Source organism: Aplidium turbinatum, chromosome 10 (genome assembly GCF_918807975.1).
Source record: "Aplidium turbinatum chromosome 10, kaAplTurb1.1, whole genome shotgun sequence".
Taxonomy (NCBI): Eukaryota; Metazoa; Chordata; class Ascidiacea; order Aplousobranchia; family Polyclinidae; genus Aplidium; species Aplidium turbinatum.
The window spans coordinates 16,199,401-16,215,617 of record NC_137481.1 but is presented as its reverse complement, the minus strand read 5'-3'; the positions used below and the strand labels follow the sequence as shown (position 1 = coordinate 16,215,617).

At 35.7% G+C, this 16,217-nt stretch overlaps 1 pseudogene; it reads left to right on the top strand.

The window, feature by feature from the left end:
- The first annotated feature begins 932 nt into the window (after positions 1-932).
- Positions 933-1,024, top strand: LOC145779190 (U6 spliceosomal RNA; annotated as a pseudogene).
- The last annotated feature ends 15,193 nt before the right edge of the window (positions 1,025-16,217 follow it).

Below are 16,217 nucleotides of genomic sequence, written 5' to 3'. Positions count from 1 at the left end.
CTTAAGTGAGGCCTAAATAGTTGACAAGTAATTCCAATTTTACAGAAAAACCAGATCGTTTTTGTTTTAAAACTAATCAAAGATAAGTTAACTTTTTTTTCCAAACAAACTTATTGCAAAAAGATCAACAAGGCTAATACAGTTTACAACTTATATATAATTGGCAAATAAATGAAAGCGTAGTTCAGGTTTAGATGCATTATACTGAATTAAAATATGTAGGCTACACTCTACAGCAGGGGTCACCAACCTTTTTTGCATGCGGGCCACTTTGGCACTAAGGAGAGCTGTGGCGGGCCACACTAATAAAATGTTAGGTAGGTTGACTCTTATGCTAAAAAAGAACGCATTTCGTACCCAGTATCCAGCGTTACATGTTGTTCATATTTATGTTAAAATACCGCAGCAACAAAATTGATCGAACAACGCTACTGTACTGCCAGGCCAAGCTCCTTTTACAACACTTTTGACTTTTTTTTAACAATGCCTAATAAACGAGGCCACTTGTTTTGCGCACTTATAGCGAGGCGAGTGGTTTCATCAGAATATTCATCGCCAAGCAAGAGTGGTGTTGTCACTTCGCTTCACAAAAGATATCTTGCAATTAACAATTTTAGTAAACAAGGAAATGTTTGACACATTGCAATACAGGCAGCAATAGTGACCTACAAACATATCAGCGAAAAATAGGCTCCAATAACAGGGAAAAAGAAGCCAGGCACCATGAAACAAATGCTTGTAGAAATCACCCAAAAATCGTAATTCTATCTATCGTAATTCATGAACAGTCTTCCCTCTAAAAAAGCAATGAGTTGGTTTTTCATCCTTTTTGTGAGAGTCTATAAAACTGTCTTTCTTTTGTTATAGACAACTGTCACTTGCGGTGCTTATCAGCGTGGCAAGAATTTGTTGATTAACAACATTTTGCAGAACTTGTTTCGGCAGTAGATATACTAAAATTGGAACGATACAGAGAAGATTGCGCAAGGATGACATGCGAAATCGTGAAGCGTTCCATATTTCTTTAAAAAATAAAGAAAAAAAAACATTTTGCAGTACTAAGCTAAATATTTTCATAATATAATCAGAAAAAGTCTTTAAATTTATATATAATATTTTGCCAATTTATTATAAATTGAGTTGGCACACCGATCTATTTTGCCAACATAAACTTGCATAAAGAGAACACTGGTCGTGAAACACCATAACGGTGAAACGCACATTAGTGTTTACATGACATAGTGTGGCTGGACATCGCATTGGAATAGCTTTGAGCAACCCCCACCTAGAACTATATTCTGATTGGTCGGTCGGTGGAATCGTATGCAAAGCGAAAATATGCTTCCCGGAAAGCATTTTTTGCCTTCGTGTTCTTTAACTCTTCAAGAAAAGTAATTTTGGTTATACTTGTACGCTGATACCTTCCGTGGGCCGCAGCGATACAGCGTGGCGGGCCGCATGCGGCCCGTGGGCCGCCATTTGGTGACCTCTGCTCTACAGTATCATAGGCTACCTATGCTGTTTTATTAGCCCTGAGTCTATAGAGGCCGAGTGGGGTAGGCTATATTTGACTTGGCCTGCTGCCTGGGTTTTTTTTTTCGGTCATTTATCGGTCATTGACCGATTTTTTAGCAAAATGTCCGAAAAAAATATAGTCAATTCGGTCAAAATGTCCGAAAAATATATAGTCAATTCGGGTGTTGCAAGGTTGAGTTTCGCTGATGAACGTTGAAGAAAGTTTTCTCAGATAAAACACGACAACGTTTCTCAGCGAAACTTAATGTTGTAGCTCATAGGTGCCTAACTATTTTTTTGGCCGTGGGGGCGAAAGCGTATTTCATCAGCAGCAACGTAAATTCAGCAAAATGTCACGCAGATGGATGACATAATTATGTCGTCACACTAGGATTGCTTTTATTGCCACACTCGGAGTTATCGCTACGTTCGACCTACCGGTACCGTTAATTATTATAAACAAAACTCGACCACTTCGGTTAAGCAAACACATGCCATGCGTCTGCGTAAACTAGCGGTTGATGGACTGCGACTCTTTAAGCTAAGCACAACATAAAGTTTAGCAACGAATTAGATTTATTACCATGAAATAAGAGACGAAAAGGTTTACTAAAAAGTAAAAGGTATACTGTAAATGGTATGACAATGTCTTGAAAATGGAATGCAAGTACTAACTTGATTATACGCTTGAAAATGTACCTGTGTAAGTAAAATCATTCACGTTTACATCAATTCAACAGCACGTCACCTTGAATAAATTTAGAAGTTGCTGACATCCGTAAACAGCTCTTGAAAAATAGTTACGGAGAGACGTTTGATTATAGCTCCCTTTTCACTACAATATCGCAACTTATGACTGACCAGCTTTCAACTTTATGGTTGACCTGTTTTCGTGTTGCAGATGAAACAAAAGATGCGCATATTTCCGCCTTTGATCAGGTTTCTATGGCAACGGTCGTGTGTGCGCCATGCAGTTTGCGCGAGTCCGTTGTTGCGTTGATTATTCCGCATGTGCGCAATGCGGTTTGTACCAGCCCTTGTTACGTTGGTTGGTGTTTACGTTGTGCCGAGACTTCAAGTTCATTTTCACAGCGAGCGGTTCACTGCCGCGACAATTCACTGCAGAGGTTTCGACTTTCGAAAGCAACATCGAGTCTGTTTGCAAGCGCGTAAAGCTAAACGCACGCTCCGTCTACGTAGCAAATTATGTTGTTTTTGGGTGCATTCAACATCTGATGACATTGAATCGACACAAAATGGTAGATTTTTGCTATGTTGCAGGCAGCAAAATCAGCCATTTTTACATTGATTCAACGTCTGCAGACGTTAAATCAATGTAAAAATGACAGATTTTGTCTGGTGTGGAATTGTAGTATCCTACTCGTTCTAGTGATTATTTATCGCAAAGCTGTTGCGGTTTGCATTCAAAAAATGTTGTCCTGCTGCCGATCGCTAGTTCATCTATTGTTTTATGTATCAATACAGCATAAAAAGTTGGCGCCTATGTTGTAGTTAGTCAGGAAGTGCAAATTTTGGTTTGTATCAGCTACTTGAAAGGAAATATTTTCCTCAGAAAAAATGACCGAAATAAATAAAAAATGACCGAATTTTTTCAAGTCATTTCGGACAAATGACCGAAAAGTGTCAGCGAAAAAAAAAACCCAGCGCTGCTGCAATACAGGGCAGTACTGGTATAACACAATGTACCGGTATTCGGTATCTATAGCCTAGGCTAGGTCTGTGATTTAAAAGTAGCCTACGGTAGCCTACTTTATAAAGCAAACAGACAAACAAACCTACGGTAAGTCATGACTTAGACTCTGAATCCCATAATTTCTTCACAATTGACGAACTCTGAATCCCATAATTTCTTCACAATTGACGAACTATACACAATAGAAACTGCAAAATTTATGTTCAAACTCAAACACGATCACTTACCCCAATGCTTTAATTCTCTATTTCAACTTAATAACAATTTGCACTCAATATCAACCAGAAGCAACAATCACTTTTTCCTCCCCTACTTCTCCAAAAGCTTGACTCAACAATCCATTCAGTTTAGTGGAGTTAAAGTGTGGAACCATCTCCCGAAAACCATCACTGAAATTGAAACCTTTTCAATATTTTGCAGTAACTTGAAAAAGCACTTGCGTTTTGAAAATTAATCTCTAACAACCTATGCTGTAACTCTTTAATTATCTGACTGTATTATTGATTGTTGCACCATATCCTGGTATCATATATTACTATATTATACATTAACATATCTTACTATACGTATATCTTATATATTACACCCGACCGGATAAGGATGATGATTACTATCTTTACTCTTCCATGAATAAGCTACTATACCATTTTGTATAATTTAATATTTGCCAGATAAGAATATATCACTAAGTTACTACCAGCTTGCATCTAACTACTCCCTGATTATTATAAGCTATTATGTTCGTTCAGAGGATCGCTTGACTTTTCGTAAGATTATTATTTAGGTTGATTTGGAAAAGATGCTTGAAACAACTCAGACACTCCATCCTTCATCGGCACTACCAAAGAATTTCCACCTCTCAGTAGCGATACCAAAAACACTCCATCCCTCATTGACGCTATAAAAGACGATTCAACTCTTATTAGAAATACCAAAAACACGCTGCTATATCATCATGCTTCTTATGCTCTTACATGCGCAGGAAATTAATTTAAAAACAAAGCTTTTTTAACTATTTTATCTTGATAATGAGCTGCCATATTATGTATTTGTTCTGCAATATATAGGCTACTTAATATCGTTGCTGCGAACACTTTATTTCTGTATGAAATCTGTAAATAGTCCTTGTTTTGATAGTCCGTTACGTAATTTCAATATGTGTGTGTAACTGTGTATATTAGTTTGTTTTTGTGATGTTGGGTTCAGTCGTGTTCTCATTGCTTTAAGAATTGGCGCTCCAGTTGTTCCAGGAACGAGGAGGCGACTGATTCTTAACTAATTCATCAACTTATTTTAAAGTATCAGGTTTGGTGGCCATGCTTAACTATATTTATTGATGCATATACCGCAATATTAGATCCTTTCATGCACGTCTTAAACCATTAAGGTTTTGCCACCTTTTCCTTTTGTTAGTTTTGTTACTGTATTTCTTTTTCACAATATCATTTCTTTTGCATTCTGACAAAGAAAAATAAATTGAATTGAATTGACTATACGGTATCAATGGTACATGATCAAGTGGTATTAATTTTTTTTATACTACAGTTAACATTGCTTCAATTAAAAAATAAAACATAGCCTACAATTAAATAAAAAACTGGTAGAACTTAAAATGTTCCTGCTCTGTACGATAAAAAGCATAATGGGTACAAAGATAGGAAGTTGAAGAAAAAGTTACGAAAAGAAATGAAAAAAGATTTAGACCATCCGGGTAATTATTAATTTATATCTGACTTAAAAAATATTAAATAGGCTAATAATTGATAACAAAACAACTTAGTTGGAAAATGTTGCTGAAACGGTAAAAAAAACATTGCCGTACTGCTGTTGCTGATGTCAGGGAGCTGAAGAGAAATCTAGTTCTAGTGTGACAACATTTGTTGTTCATATTTTTGTAAACTGTACATACTGTTTTGGTTTTTTACTGTGTGTTTTACTGCTTTTGTGTCATCATACTAATCTTAAGTGTACGACTGTACGTAATGCTTATTTACAGGGTAGGAACTGAGCTATCTAAACAAACTTTATTTACGTATTTGATGATCAGGGATGTTGATGAATAAACACATAGATTGAAATTCAATCAATCAATCATTTTATTTTTCATCATTAACGCGTCCGGGACGAAAAAGATACTAACTACAAAAATCGATATAGACCTACCAACACGTTAATGAACGGGAAAAGGTGGCAAAACCTTGAAAGGTTTAAAACGCGCCTGTATGGAAAATCATGTAGTAGGCTATATACCAGTAGCCTATATAGCACGGCCACAAAACCCAAAAAACAAATATCAAAAAATAAAACAAAAACAGAGAGAAGCACACATGTAGTAATGAATGACAGCCTAATGAAAAGTTTCGTGGATTGAATTTGCCAGTTCCAATATTGATGTGGATGAGCAGTCTTAATAATAGGATGGAGAAAGAAAACCGGACATAAAAGAAACCCACCCTCAGGCAAAAGCCCGTTTTGATGTGTCCCAGGAGAGCAGGTGTTGAGCTCTTTCTATGGTCAGACTGCACATCACACAGTAGCCTAAGACTATTGAGGTTTGAGATCCAGTTTAAGTTATTGTTTCTTGTCCTGGTGGGTGATGGATGAGCATGAGCTGGTAGATGATGATGTCCTGATGGTGTTGATAAAGCTCTTATCCCCTTTTGCGACGTGTCGTGTTGATTATGGAGTGTTGCGTTTGCTGTTAATATCTACAATTCTACAAGCATAAGAGTACAGCACAAGCAATAGAGATTATTGTTAGGTAGGCCTAATCTTCTGTAAATTATTTCGGATTTCCACTAAAATCTTCACAAATTAGCAATACGAAGTAAAGGCGTGGCTATATTTGCAGCACTAGTGTTACCAGATAAGAAATTTTTCCATAATTTGAGTAAAGTTTAAAGCAGTTGAAGACAAAAACTTGTGATTTAGGAGATTTTGAAATCCTGGGTAAAACTCTTAGCTTAACCCTATCCTTGGCAACACTTGTTGCAAAACAATGGTTTTTGATTGCAACCACAGTAATCCATGGTGAAATATAACCACTTCGAATAAGTACTGTTACTGTAAGCTGACAATTACTACTACTATGTTGTGAGTAAGGATTTTAGTTTCTAAAATGATGATATGGGAGAAAATAATTAATACCACACCTAAAATTACAGAAATCGAAAAGTTGTTTGTGTAAGTCCTGTGCAGATAAGTCTTTTAAATGGATATTTTCCACAAAACTTGCATCAGAAAGATCACACCAACTTTGTTGGAAATGCTTTCAATTTCTTGCTTTTAGTGGAAGAATCTTCACAAAGTATAAATTAGAGACAGTGGTTATACTTAGTGAGTGACTTTATAGTAGTGTCTCAACAATGTCATGTGAATCTGAATATATGTATTGCAATGAAAATGACTCTTAAGTGCAAGAGCATGAGCTATATAAATGGAAAATCTGATTGTGGTCGAGCTGTGAGTTACCTTCAAAACAAAACTTTTCCTTTATATATACATGTTACCAAATATATTAATTATTGTGGAGATTCATCTGCCAAAATTATGAAATTTCATGCTTAAAATTAGTAAAAGTTAATTACAATGCTTATTTTATGTGCAGCTGTAGAACTGAAAAGACCCGGATGACAACAGTGAGAGCATTTGTAATGACTTTCTGTCTCAAAGCACAAATTCCTTTGAAGACTTCACTGACGGGGTAATTATCACCTACTACCTAGAATCACAAAAGGCAAGGTGATGATGTGAGAGTCCTGTTGGGAGTATTTAAGAAAGACCAAAAAGTTTACACAAGTAAGAAAAAGCAAATTTTTGTCTTGTCTGATATGCGGAAGGTGCAAGTAACATCAGGACATAAAAAAGCATTGCATTGTAAGAACTATAACAGACGTTGAGCTAATTGTGTTCCTTGTCCTTGATATTAAATATCTTCAAATTAGGTATGTAAGATGTATGCTTGCTTTTCAATATATACTGTACAAACTGTTACATCCAAGGTCGACCAAGCATGTTGTTTAAGTGTTGAAGGTTTTTGTTTTTGACATAAATCAAGGAACTTTAGTACTTTTTTGTAGTTCTTTTTTATGCGGCCTGCATCGTAACTTAAATATTTTTTTCAGGAATGTTTGCTCTCCATGTTAAAAGAAAACTCATCAGCAATACAGACAGCACTGTCTACCGCTACATACAATACAGATGAAGAAGCATTGTTTGGTCAATTGATTAACTGCGCCAAACTTTGAAGCATAGACATTAGACAAATATGCCTCTGATATGTGCATGTCACACAGTTTTTAGTATGTATGCACCATTCAACAGAAAAGCACATTATAAGCGTGATTTAACTTGTCTGATTTTTTAAGATTTGTGTTAATCACATAAAGTTTGCAGATGATATTTGTTACTCTTCCCCCAGTTTACATGGTCTCAAACAAATATCTTCAAAACTGCTGTGACGGTTAATCGGTTATGCCTCCAAACATGACATTGTTTGTAATTGTAAAAAATCTTTTGGTTTGTTATTTTCTCAACATTTTAAACTTTCTTGAATCCCACTCGCTTGAGCCTGAGAAATTTATCTTTGTTGGGTCGATTAAGTGTTTAGGTGTATATATACATGTAACAGTTAACTGTTTGTCTAATGAACTGGATATTTTGCGGCAAATGCGTTTACTTTGCTGCATTGCCACAAACGAAAATCGCTATTTTATAAATGTTCAACGACTGTTAAGAATACTCTGTTTCGCTCATACTGTAGTGTACGTCTTTTTATGCTTTGTAACTGTAGCAAAAATATCGTCTTTTTTGTTTTAATCGTTTACGAGTAGCTTACAATGACTAGTTCAGAACGCTACATAATCTGCCGCGATATGTGAGCACACGTAAACATCAAATTAATTGTGTTTTTCTTGATCACCCTGCTTGCCATCAGTTTGTTGCAAATTGCAATGTGACTGGTTTGAAAAGTGATAAAAGATTGGAGGGGAGTTTGGCACTAAAATTGTATGTATTGTAGTGATTTGAAGTTTGCCTTAGACAATGTGGTTTGCACTGGCGTTATTCAATTTATTTGAGATTATTTGAACGCCGTAAAGAAGCTATTATATGCAACCCAGACAGCCACTCTCATCATCATCATCATTACGTTCCTTCCTCGTATTGAGGGTTGGATACAATGCGCCATTGTTCTCGACCATGAGCTGTTCGTACTGCATTTTCATAACTTAATTTTGTCCATTTAATGATGTTTGGTGTCCAAATCATTCTTGGTCTACCTTTGTTTCTTTTACCGTTTATCTTCCCTTCTATTAATGATCTTTGTAACGAGTTTTGCCTTATTGTGTGTCCAAAATACTTTAATTTTCTTCTTTTGACTATTTTTAAGAGAATTTTGCTTGAATTCATCACCATCATCATCAACCAATGATGATGATGATGATGAATTCAAGCAAAATTCTCTTAAAAATAGTCAAAAGAAGAAAATTAAAGTATTTTGGACACACAATAAGGCAAAACTCGTTAAATTTGGATAATACTTCATCGTTAGTGATCTGGGATTTCAGCCACTCTATCTGGTCAAAATCGTACCCGATCTGGTAAAGATTTGGACCAGATAAAGTGGCTATCTGGGAGGGCTGTGGTCTGTGGAGTCGGGCGAAAAATATGCGACTCCTCGTTTTATAACTAGCCGACTCCGGCTTCAGGGTTTCCAGTTTTTTTTTTTATAATTGTTATCGTTTTCCATTTTTGTAAAATTTAATTTCATCAAAGTTATGATCGAAATTGATACAGCGACTTTTACAAAATTAACAAAAACAAGCACTTCTATTTTCAGGTGAAGTTTTAGACCTAAATACTGCGAACAAGAAATTATATTCTTTTAAAAAGAGTCTAAACAAAAATTTTGTTTTTCATTATTTTGTATCAAGTCGAAGTGAGCCTTTTAAATGACTCCATTCCGGACACACCAAAGTTCCTACGACTCCACAGCCTTGGTTACAGTACATATGTTGTTCTGTATATTGTTTGCAATTATTTGAATTTGTATACCGGTATCTAGTTTACTTCTATTTGAATAAGAACTTCTGATGATCCGTATAGGTGAAACAATTTGTAAAGGCTTCAGATAGTAATAACTATATTTGATTTAATTCGCTCTGCATTGCTTTTTTTGCTTAGTATTGAGCACTTTTTGTAGTTTTCATTGTTTTAGTTTAAATACTTTGATATGTGTGGCTGATAAAAGTGCTTATTGTCTGCAAATATGTGAGCTGTGCATTCACAATGGTCTGTGGACTTGTATATATGCACTGTACCGTCATTTTCATGCTTATACCAGATTAGCTTATTTCTTGCTATAGTAATCATTCGTTGTGTTACTTGGTTCAATCGTTGTTTAATTTAGAGCGTTTAGGCCTACTGCCGCTGGTGTGATTGATATCACTTATCATATGAATCTCTCTAGTCGTTAGAGTAGACTAAGTTTAAGTGATGATTGGTGTAGGTTCTTTTTCGAAGGATTCAATATTGCAGTGTATGTTCAGGTCTTGGTTTCATCATGTGCCTAAGCCTTATGCTAGGCCTATTTGCCCAGTGTAGATACGAATGTAGCTACACTGTCTGCGGCTTGACTCATACTACATATTTTTTCGTTTGTTACGTTGTAGTTATCGTCAATTTTCGTTTTCCTCAACTTCGAAGCCTTACAATATACTGGTACCCTGTAGTTGCTTGCTTCGGTACATCCGTGCTTGGTTTGGTAGTTTTTAGAGCAAAGAAGAGCCCGACGCGTGTAGCTGCAGCCTATATTGCCAGTCTTATATGACTGTTGATGTTTGCAGAGCATCTGATGTCAGCCACAGCCGATACTTTTTGGACAATTGTGATGCGGAGATATGTAAGGCAAGACCGTCTTGGTTTAGGGCAAACCATAAAACTTGTACAGTAAGAGAAGCGGGGAAGTTAACACAAGATTCCAAATGGAATTTCACAAATGAGCCACTTGAATTACGACCAACATCGCTGAAATAAAAGTAACCTACGTTTGCAGTTTGTGTTTATTCTGACCATCACAACGACAAATAATATATGGCAAACATAGCAGAATTCCAAAAAAGGGTAGAAGCGACAAAGCGGAGATGACACGTTTTGTCAAGAAAGCAGATCATCTAATGCAGACCTACTACAGTAGGCTACAGTACGTACTACTCATTCTAAACTAACGATGGAATCATTTCTCAGTCACAAGATTTTGTTCTCCCAGGACCCAGGTCATCCCTTCTTTGAAATATGGGCTGCGCCAACCATCCCAATGTTTTGTGAAAAAATTATTAAAAATACCGTAGGCTACTTCAGTTTGTTTGGTTGGTTAATCAGCCACGAAGTAGGCATGGACTAGGCTACTTGTAAAGAACAATAAACAAACTTTTTTTTAGGTCTATGCCAGAAGAAAAACTTCATTGTTATTTGCAAGTAGGCTAGTCTTCTTGCATAGGCTACTTTTCAAAAAAATACTAAGTTTTCTTGTTGACGAAACATCAGAGCGGATATAAATGCAATGTCGGGTTTTGTTATAACTTTGAAAGTTTGTCAATGGATATTTGAACAAGCCTACTTACTCAATGGCTTCCTCACGCTTAACGTCTGGTTTCCATGGAAACCAATGTAAACATGTCAGCGCAAATCATAAAGCCGGAACACGCTCACCCGCTATATGCTAAATGCTAGACAAGCTCAGTGTGAACCCCGCATAAGTTTTCTTCAGCATCCTTGGCAATGCGACAATATCGCCCGGGTGCGTTCCTACTAGAGATGTAAAAAAACGTTTTGTTTTTGTTTTTAAAAAAACGAGCTCGTTTTTTTTGTTTTTTATCGTTTTTTTTTTGTTTTTTATTCGTTTTTTTGTTTTTTTTTTACCTATTTTGACATTAAATGTCACAATATGCAGCAATTAGGGTAAACTCATTGCAATAGCGTCTCTTTCAACAAAGAAACAGTCTCATAAAATCAGACTATATGTCTGGTATAGGCCTATTTTTTCATTGCAATTTTGTAGATCCCAAGTCTCAACACACGAGCCATAAAGATTTTTCATCGTCTCAAATAGTAGCATAGCCGTAGGAGAGTAAAAAATTTTGGGGGGGCGAACAAAATTTGCCCAAATTTTGCCTTTGCAAATATATTCTCAAAAACGCAATATTATTCACAATCTCTGAGATAGCGTAGTCTAAGAACTCCACAGTCATCAACTTGGCAGTGTACAAAAACACAGGCAGCAAAACAAGGCTGAATTAACTTTAAACTAAATAAACCATCAAATTGAAATAATTTTCTTGTGGCACAAAAATATGTATGTATATTAGGCCTAACTGGATTCAACAACAATTTAAACTGAGAATTCAACAATAACTGGGCAGCAGTGGCTAAATATCCATGTCGTCAGATCATTTCAAAAATTTTCAAAAATATATACATTAGTAGAATATAGATAAAAATCTCATAAGATTACCAGTACCCAGCAGGGTTTCAAAATTCCACCAATGAAGAAATGTAGTGTATATCCTAATGATTGTTAGTAATAGCTTACCTCTGCTTGCTAATTGCATTATTTTACATTTTGCAGTTATATACTGAATCAAAGCTTAATATTCTTCGCAAATTGCAATACTGTATGCCAAATACAAAAGTTCGAAAATTGATGACACTACATTTAACATTTAAAGAAAAATGTTAATGTATTTCATACAAAATGCAACAATATCAACAAATTCCTAAACTAGAAAGATTTTGAAAACTCATGATAAGATTGATTTGCCCAATAACTGGACATTTTTGCCCAAATATTTTTACAAATAAATACATTAGTAGAATATAGATAAAAATCTCATAAGATTACCAGTACCCAGCAGGGTTTCAAAATTCCACAAATGAAGAAATGTAGTGTATATCCTAATGATTATATTAGTAATAGCTTACCTCTGTTTGCTAATTGCACTATTTTACATTTTGCAGATATATACTGAATCGAAGCTTAACATTCTGCCCAAATTGCAATATACCAAATACAAAAGTTCCAAATTTGATGACACTACATTTAACATTTAAAGAAAAATGTTAATGTATTTCATACAAAATGCAACACTATCAACAAATTCCTAAACTAGAAAGATTTTGAAAACTCATGATAAGATTGATTTGCCCAATAACTGGACATTTTTGCCCAAATATTTTTACAAATAAATACATTAGTAGAATATAGAGAAAGAAGAAAAAACCTCATAAGATTACCAGTACCCAGCAGGGTTTCAAAATTGCCAATTATGTTCTTTTACACTTTACTTTTTGCAGGTGGTGTTGAATCGAAACTTATCATTGTGCCCAAATTGCAGTACCACATGCAACAATTTTCAAAATTGATGAAAATGCATTTTACATTGATTGGAAGATATTAATGTGTTATATCTCATAAATTATGACAATTACGTAAAGTTTCTAAACTGGTAAAATGTCGAAACATCATGATAAGGTTGATTTGCCCAAATAAGTGCAGATTTTTGCCCAAATTCGCTGCGTTTTTTTTTTCAGCGGGGGAGCGACCGCCCCCCCTGCCCCCCCATCTCCTACGGCTATGAATAGTAGTAACAGTGTCCTATGGTTGGCACATCTCAAGTATTGTCTGTAATTTCAGTTGTTAAATGCAGTACCACACTCGTGTACAGTTTCGAAGCCACCTGGGATTTTGGTTAGGCTAATGGGCATGTTAGGACCAGGTGGTCAGTATCCTGTTTCGCTACTTAACAAAGGCACTTTTGAGCAGCACTCCACACCTTTTCCAGTACAACGTCAAGAGTTGTTCCAGTTGATGTGCATTTGGTGCAAACTTGATGAAAATCACACAAGCGGTTCTTGAGTTATAATAAGTGAAGTAACCTTAGCCACTAGGTGGCTTCATAGATAAGGAGCAATAGAAAAATGGCAATATCTCAAGAACCGCTCAACATATTGAGATAATTTTTAGCTCTACCCCATGTTTTCTGGGGTGGGCTATCTGTTTATGAATATTAAAACAAATTTTGGCGACTACTTTTTCAAATAAAAGAAATTAACCTCTTGTCGTTACGCACCAATCAAACCATGATGCGTAACTTAAAAAAACAATTTTTTTTTAATCGGGTAGAGGAAAGATTGATGAAAAGTTTGGCAAAAGCAGTGTAGTGCTAAAGTCCCAACTTTTAGCCCAAATCACATTTAAATGTAGTGAAAGATGAAAACATTTTGATGTTTTTTATTTTCCCTGAAGAGGTTCAATACTCCTTTGTGATGTCATAGTCATGTATGTTTTCCCTTAATCACACCATTGTGCTGTCATAGACATTTTTAAAAGAAGTATGGTTGCACTTAATCCATCCAATTTGAACTACTGTAGTTTGCAGGACTTTGAGACTTTAGCACTTTTTTGTTTTTGCCAAAATTTTCATCAATCTTTCCTCTACCCAACAAAAAAGAAATAATTAAAGTTACATTTCATGGTTTTATTGGTGCGTAACGACAAGATGTCAACTCTCACTCCTTTTTACTCCAGCGTAGTTCCCAAATAAAATAAGTTTTCATCTTTGATGTTTGTTTTGTATCTTTATCCTGCATTGCGGGAATATGGGTGAAACTTTATTCTTATCAGGAAAAGTATTATGAAGCATTTATTCACTATGTGAACACTGAGCAGTGCTGAAAAACTCCACTTTAAAGAGAAAATTTCTTCATTCATGGTTGGTAGTTACTAGCAATAGCCAACATGGGTGGTGGGCATTTGAAAGGAACATTAACCTAAACCTTTTCTGACAAATGCACTTACTTTTGACAGCTAAAAATATCAGTGATAAGATCTCTTGCATAATGTCACAAATGATCTGCAGGAAGCATCAATGACAAAGTGTCTAAGACCTTACAACACACGAAAAGAATACTTCTGTTTCAACATTTATAAAGCATATACATCGTTGTTAAGCTATCAGTTAAAAGCATGTTTAAACAAGCTATTGGCAATAGCTTGCATTAGTAAATTACCACAAACAAGGTAGGCTAATGTGTGTTCTAAATACTGCCATCTTGTTTTTTTCCAAAATTTTGTCAACCCATTGATTGTGTACAAGAATAACCAGTACCAGTATACTAACATCGTAGGCTAACTTCCATAAAAGGAAAAAGAAATTAACTCATCTACCTTATGTCATCTACCAAATTGCATTAATTCAATGTTTGTCAGGTCCACTGCCACAAACATGCCTGAGAATGAAGAAGAAAGCGAAACAACATGACTATGCAAAAACATATACTGCCAAACACAAACACTTAGGAATTTCAGCACACCAATAAAACCATTTTTACTAGTTTAATGTTTTTCAAGAGCGCTATAATGAAACTAAGCTGCAAATTGTAAAAAATTTGCAACTTTTCCAGAAAAATATGAAAAAAAAACAAAAAAACGCATGTTTTTTTTGGCCCAAGTTTTTTTTGAAAAAAAACACGTTTTTTAAAAAAAAAAAACGGTTCGTTTTTTTGATGATGAACTGTTTTATTTTGATCAACGACGCACGAGTACAAAATAATTGACACGGCGAGAAGAACACAATAAACATAGCCAGGTCAGAGACTTTAAAGAACCGGCCTGCCACGCCCCGTGGAGGCGGGGAGCGGCGTGATTATGGGGTGGCGATGCACCCGGAAGGGAAGTCCTTACATCTCCAGTTCCTACGTATTTCAAATAATTTTGCAAGATTATTATTTTTTTTATCTGCACCCCAATTAGTGGGCCTACATGCTCTGTTTTGCAGTTCGAGGCTTACTTCGGATAACTCTTACAAGGAATCGTACATCAAAGTCAAGTCCAACTAGAAATCCGTAGATGATATATTCGACAAGAGTCCTTGATATTTCGCACGTTCCAGAGAATCTCTTGTGTCGCTGTTCCAGACAATTGTTCACCTAATCAAACGTCATAAAAAACCGTTCAAGTCTACTGAATATTACGTCATGGAAATTCCTAAAACATGAGCCAAAATTGCACCATCGTTCGTAAGACTTGTGTCAAACCTGTTGAAACCTGTTTCGGTTTGAAACCTGTTTAAACATGAAATATTGCGTCACGAACTGCTGACGTGCCTTTGAGTTATCACAAATTTTTCTGATTCATTCTTGAAGTTGTGTGTTGGAAGTCGGTCGCACATTTAACTGGTTTATTTAGTGTTTGCTAGATGGACAAATTCTCCGTCTTTTATCCAAGTAATCTGTATCGTAGTGACAGTTTTTAGAGGTGTAAGGCGTTGCATCTCGATTTCGATAGCCGCGAGCTAATTTTACAGGAATACACTTATTGAATAGACGTTTCAAGGAGTGTTTCTTTTTCGGTCACTACATGCAGACAAACGGATCTGGGAACTTTATGTTACAATTTTCCCACGAAGAGATTATGGTTTACCGCTGTGACCATAAAAAATAAAAGACGCTTTTTGTCAGTTGGTAGGTCAAGAAGAAATTAAAGCATAAAAGATAAAAGACGAGTTCTTGTTAGCTGGTAGGCCAAGAAGCAGTAGAAGCACACAAAAGATAAAAGACGATTTTTGTTAGCTGGTAGGCCAAGAAGCACTTGAAGGCATAAAAATAAACGACGTGTTTGTTGTCAGCTAGTGCAGAAGAACTACTTAGAAGTACAAGAAATAATAAAAGAAGATTTGTTGGTTGGTAGTCTACACTCTTACAGAAGCAAAGAAAAGTAAAGACATTTCTTCTCAGTTTGGTACTGAAGAAAAATAACTTTGACATTCATTGGCAAGAAAGAAGATTAAAGACAATCCATCTGTGCTTGTAGATTCAAGTGGAAGAATCCAAGCAAGTTTGTGGACTTTAGGACTTCATACCCGTATAGCTACGGTATCGTGCATTTAAATTCTTTTTTGTATTTTTACGGTCTTTGCAGTTAAGTTTTTTA